Genomic DNA, 6,411 nt, shown 5'->3' with positions numbered 1-6,411 from the left:
AAATTTGACTCAAATTCAATTGGTAATTCTTAAAACCATATATATCTTTTTGATCTTGTATTGAGACTGATTTACTAAACAAGAACAGAATATGTAAGATTATTTATATTGTTAGCCTGGAAATTTGACTCAAATTCAATTGGTAATTCTTAAAACCACTTAGCTAAAATTTTTCTTATTTTAAGAATCTTACCAAGTGCAATTGTCTTACTCCAGTGACATATTGTTTTTTCAAACATTTCAAAGTTGTTCGTGTTAACACTTTTATAAACCTTTAAATCAMTGCTGTCCAATCCTGGTCCTCAGGATGTTTTTCTGCTTCATCACATTGAATCTGAATGCATACTGTAGAACTAGAAGACATACTGAAAGTTCAGTCTCTGAATCAAATTTGGTGGAGCAGGAAAACAGTTCAAACATGCAAGGTAGTGGCTCGTATTTGGACGTCACATCTTTACATCAATTCTGAATTAAATGTTTATTCAGGTAGAAATATTGTGATTTTCCCATTGAAAGTGTCCCCTGAAGTGCCACAGATAGCTGCTGCTCTCTAATAATCATGGAAGCCTTTGTAAATTATTAATGTTGCACTCTAGAGGTGGCCAGGACACAACATGAATGTAATTCATTTTTAGTGCAACCCAAGCAGCTGCAGAGAAAAGACAAGGATTTAGCTGAAAAATAATTAGTGTATTGACATATTACTGCCCTCCAGCCGCAAATATGAAACTAGTAATTTTTTTCCACAAGTTTACTTGATTTAACTCAGGGGTGTAGGTCAACAGTTTAATCATAAAATAAAATTCTRTTGATTTGTTTGAATGATGATGCAATGTTTCTTGATCTCCCAAAGACTGTCATGATATGATTTTAATTCATGTTAGTTCACAAGTCAGTCACAAGAAGCGTTTGCAGGGGACATAATCCTGGTAGCTAGCACTAGCGTCTGCTAAGGTTTCTAACACTTCTAATGCAGCTGAAGACAGTAAAAAAGGAATTCAAAATGTGTTAATTGAAAACAATATGGGTGGTACCTGTGCTTTGGAAGTTGGACGTGCAGCTTGGACACCTACTCTAACTACAAGCTTGATGTTCTGTAGAGAAGTGTTAGCTGCATGTGGCTGCCCGATCCATACTGGAAACACAATCYGTACTGTCCCGGAAGCATTGGGCCTCATGCAAGAACATGTTCATATTCTTATCCTAAATTTCTCTTACTTTTGTTCGTACGAAGGACTCATACGAACATGCCATGTCAGATTCAACAAATGAGGAGAGGAGATTAGCATAATTACCACCCCAAAAACACAATATAAGGCTATGTTTCCAGCCACACATACCAGGAAGTGTCCATTCATAAAGGACATCGCAAAGTAAAAAGAAGAACTTTACAAGTTTGGAGATTGAAGTCCTGCTGTCAGAGATCCAGAAAAGTAAATCTGTCATTTTTAGCAGCGTCAGCTGTGGAATTAAAGGAACGAAATGACGACTGCTGTTAATGTCATGTCTCCCATGGGTCATACACAGTCACAGAAACAAAAATCTAAATCATATTCATCTCTCTCGAGCCCTGCTCCGGTTTTCCTTTGGTCAAATATTTTAAATTTAAGTGTAAACAATGCGCTACATAGTTTTCATTTATTCAGAAGAAGAGCAGTTGCCACCACCTTGTTGGATTATTGTTTTTTTGTATGACTCTCTGTAGCTCTCAGTCCTTCTGTACCTCTTGTAGGTTTTTGCTTCCCCGACATCTTTTCGATTTTATTCAAATAAAAGTCTTAACTTATCCTCGAGTTCTTCATGATGCCTGAACCCTGGGTTCAATCCTCTGGCACCTCCTACAGTTGAGCATTCATCAAAAAAAATTGTGATTTCCACATCCTTCTTAACTTGTAAGATTAAGTTTTTATGGGCTTCAGGGTAGGGTTAAAGCCAAAACAAACAAAATCCAAACTATTGTCATTTTTTTAAATTGCCTACAATAAATAAATAAATAAATAAATAAATAAATAAATAAATAAATAAATAAATAAATAAATAAATAAATAAATAAATAAATAAATAATGAACAAGAGATAATGACTTTTAAAATAAATGCCAGCCCACTCTAACTCCTACAGTTATATTTACAAAGTAACTATTTGGTTCATGTTGCAGAATGGATAGGGTGTGGTTGGTTAGGATGAAGGCTTGGATGATGTCATCACTGCAGCTCATCTTCATGCAGAGCAATCTCATCAATCAGCCAATCTGCATCTAGAGATTTGTTTTTTGTCTACTAATTGCAGCTTGGTTTCCTGCACACTAGTTGACACACATTAGACCCGGGGTGTCAAACATCCGGTTTTACATTAATTTGTGAGACTGGAGCTGATTTAGGATGATACCAGACAACTTTAGTCTTAGTTTGGACTAAACATTAGAACATCGATCCATTCAGAACTTAGGCCATTCAAAAAACTGTCTACAGTAAGTAACCTTTTCACAGAATCCCTCTTCAAAAGATCTGAACTATCCCTTTAAACGGAAGTACAATGAGAGACCTGGGATTGAAGATTCTTCTTTAGTTTGTCTTATCTTGAGAGCTCTATAGCGCCTCCCAGAGGGAAACAGCTACTGACCAGGGATGGATGAATCCACCAGGATGCTTTGGGACCTTCTGAAGCAGTGGGAGTTGTAGAGTTCCTCTATGAAATAAAAAAAAGCTATGAAAGTAAGCAGTAGTAAAAAAGAAACAGCTGGAGGAGCATTTTGCAATTAATTGAAGGTAATTGACAAATGTTCAGTCGAATGACTGAATCTCTCTGAAGTAAAACTGTACAGAGGGAACAGTGTGCCTAAAAAAGTGAAACAAATTCATGGTAATGGCTCTCAACAGAAAATTGGGACGACTACAATAATCCAATCATTAGTTCATTATATCATCCAAATATTTTAAGGGTGGGATTGGGAAGGTTTATGTATTTCCCATGCACATAGTTCAATTCTATACCAAATTTAATTACCGATGTTACCTTCAGTTGTTATGAAAATGCTGTTTATATAAGCATAAATCTAACTTTGCATCATATCTAAACGCCTTGAAATTGTCCTCTGTCTCTTTAAAAACCTTTTGTTTTCATCACTCCCACTTCAGCACATCTTCACAACCAAGTTTCGTGCCGTTTCCAATCTTTTGTAGGAACGTTGTAAGAGGGTCTCCTTGGCATCCAAAAATGCATTTCCTTGATGATAGCATCTTTTAATCTGAAAGGGACAGACATGCAGTTCCCTCAGGTCTAGTGGAGCTGTGTGGGAGAGGTGCTCTTTGGGGCAGGGGCTCGACTGCAGACTGAGCAATAGGGAGGAGTTTTGTACAAATATACGAAGCTTTGTACCAGCAAGCATTTAGGCAGCTCCACATGGCTACAACAGGAGATTCAAGGATCTCTCAAGCATGCAGGAATGAGTCAAAGCAACACTCTGGGCGTGCTTTTGATGAGGAAATTAAATTATTACAGGTATAAAGGTAAAAAACGTCAAGGTTGCCCAAAACCCCCTTTTAAAAATCTGTAGGAATTTATGTTTGCAAAATGTATGGTCAAAGGTCAATATATGATGCCCTTGATCCTTTGGTCCTCAGGAGCCACTGCATTAAAAAACAGGTTTGATTTTAGTGTAGACATCACTGCATAGGTTCAGGAGCATTTCCACAAACCTCTGTTTTCAAATACAGTTCACAAATATTGATAGATTTATCAAGAAAAAGCCAAGTGTGAACACCTTCCAGAAATGTCAACGTTTATTCTGGAAGGAAATGTATTCATTAAAAAATGTATTCATAGAAAACCACATGTCCTTCACACTAAATACAAGAGGGACCATCTGGCCTGTTATCAGTGCAGTTCAAAAGTCTGCCTCTCTGATGGTATTGAGGTGCATTAGACACATCTGTATAGGCACCATACAAAAGTCCATACAAGCTTTAGAATAACATCTGTGCTGGGTGGAGCAGGGTTTAGAGCTGTCGCCTCACAACAGGAAGGTGCAGGTTTGCTTCTTGGCTTTTCTGGGTGGAGTTTACATGTTCTTCCTGTGTGTTCTCCCATGGGTTTTCAGCAGGTACTCTGTTTTTCTTCCACAAAACAAAAACATGCAGGATAGGTTTATTAGCAACTCTAAATTGTCCCTAGGTGGGAGTGAGAGAGTGTTGGTTGTTTGTCTCTGTGTGTCCTGTGATGGACTTGTGTCCCCAGCCTCTCACACAGCTGGAGACTCAGAAAGGAGAAAGCAAGTAAAGAAAATGGATGAATGAACATGTCTACATTTTGGACTTGTGGTTGTGTTTATTATCAAGGGTTTTTGAAGGCCTGATTTTAGTCAGGGGAAAAATGTTGACTGGTTGTTGTTTTGTGAGTTCTGGTGTTATCAGTCTAGCATACGTTTGTTAACCTGCTGTGGGGAACATGTGTACCTGTTGGTTGCCTCAGAGAACTGGTATCATTTTGATGCTGGTTGGAGCCACAGCTGTTTGTGTTTGTTTTGTGAAAACTAAGAGTTATAGCTTTGCAATAACTTGTATCATGAAGGTGGACTAGCTTTTGGGATTCACCCTTTTCTAGTTGAAATCTTRTGTTTAATAAAGTCCTGTCAGTGTCACAGCGTCCAGTCTGAGAGAAAACATTGTTCACATGAAGCGTCATTTTATATTTCATATAAATTCAATCACCGTTTTTGAAAATCCATCTTTATGGTGACCTTGTTATCTCCACTACCATTATGAGTGTTTCAGAGTTTCTCATTATTTATATGTTTTTCATATTTTTATTTATTTATCTTTAGAGGCATCATCACTTTCATTTTAGTGTATTTTAGATTTGTTTTCATCATCGTTTTGTGTTCTTTATGCACTAAGCTGTGCAAAACTTTTTTTTATGTTGTAGGATCAAAGAAGAAGCAAAGCCTCAGCCAGCACAGTAAGTAAACTGCATTACCCAGAGTGCTCCAGGCTTTGACACTTCTTCCTGGTGTTTGGTGCTATGTGCTTCATGTGGCTTTCTTCTCTTTGTCTGGAGGTTAAATGAAAGAAACGTCATTAATGTCATGGGAAAAAATAAAGAAAACCATCCTTACTCATTTATAATTGTTTTAATATGTCTCACAGGAGATTTTTTTTCATTCTAAACATCTTACTTCCATGACATCAGTGACTATTGCTTTAATTTGAAACCATCTGGTTTTGAATCCCATGGCTGGGCTCTCATACCTCTCCCTTGTCTCTGGTTTCTTCTTGCTGCTCATCTTCATCCAGTGTATCATCTGCACTCCGGTTGGCTTGTGCAACCTTGTAGTTCAAAAATAAACCGATGAACCTGTCCRCTTTGATTGTGTAACAGCTTTATCTTGATCCAATCTGTGTGTTGAACTAAACAATCAGAATGCCTGACCCCTCTTGTCTCAATAAGGAAAAAGTGACTCTTCTCTGACTCTTACCTGAGCGCTTCTTGCAGCTCTCATTCCCACTGGCTGTAGAGATGATCTTTTTTTTTTTGACCGGCCCCGTGTCCACTTTGAGTCTGCCATTCTCACCCCAGTGTCGTCTTCTGCCCCTCTCACTGTATTTCTGACACTGCCTCTGGTTGTCGGTGTTTCAGTCACTGCCGCTCTGCCCGTGTATTGGCCCTCTCCTCTATCTGCTCTGATTGTGGTGAATGCACCTGCAGTCGATCGGTCCTTTAAACCGACCTGCTTCCTGAACAGTTTTTCCTCTGTGATGACTCACTGCAATGTTTCAAGCCACACTTTGCTTATTTGAACAGGTGGTTTCCCTTTAGTGGGATCAGTGATCTGGTAAATAGTGTTCTTCAGCCCCAGCAAAAGCCCCAAAATGACAAGGAGCCAGAGCCAGATGCGTAAGTAATAGAACCATTACAATCCACCTTCCACTGGGAACAAACAGTAGAGTCTAGGCATGGGACGGTATGAAATTATGATGGTATAACCTTGAGCAAAAATATCACAGTATTATGATTACAGCTCTAAAAAGTTTTATTATGGAATTGGTATTTAAAAAAAACTTTTCTATTATCATATTCAACTTTAATTATCTTTGGAAGCTGTTTTTAGATCACAGAGGTGTTACGCTGAAATTTTATTTACCTGTGTGCATTTATACTTATGATTTTTAGCATCTAATGCAATTAAGTTACCCTGATAAAGGATAACTGCTTTTCTCCTGCTTTATTAAAAAACAAATCAATGCATACTGCACCACAAGTCTTTTATAGAAGCAATGTATCACGTTGGGAGTTTTTATTGTGTTTTAGATTCTGAATGGGGTGTTTGACATAAAGATTGTGTATATATGAAGCATTACACACACACAGAAACAACAGAAATCCCATCTTTGAATGTGTGTTTWTGAAACGTACG

At 37.9% G+C, this 6,411-nt stretch overlaps 1 long non-coding RNA gene across 1 annotated transcript; it reads left to right on the top strand.

The window, feature by feature from the left end:
• Positions 1-2,610: 2,610 nt before the first annotated feature.
• Positions 2,611-5,891, top strand: LOC106523908 (uncharacterized). The gene is made up of 3 exons (XR_001310946.1): positions 2,611-2,713; positions 4,923-4,955; positions 5,799-5,891. It is a non-coding gene; the product is annotated as an uncharacterized LOC106523908 (long non-coding RNA).
• The last annotated feature ends 520 nt before the right edge of the window (positions 5,892-6,411 follow it).

The sequence above is a fragment of the Austrofundulus limnaeus genome, unplaced genomic scaffold, assembly GCF_001266775.1.
Source record: "Austrofundulus limnaeus strain Quisiro unplaced genomic scaffold, Austrofundulus_limnaeus-1.0 Scaffold170, whole genome shotgun sequence".
Classification (NCBI taxonomy): Eukaryota; Metazoa; Chordata; class Actinopteri; order Cyprinodontiformes; family Rivulidae; genus Austrofundulus; species Austrofundulus limnaeus.
This window is presented reverse-complemented; position numbering and strand designations above follow the sequence as displayed.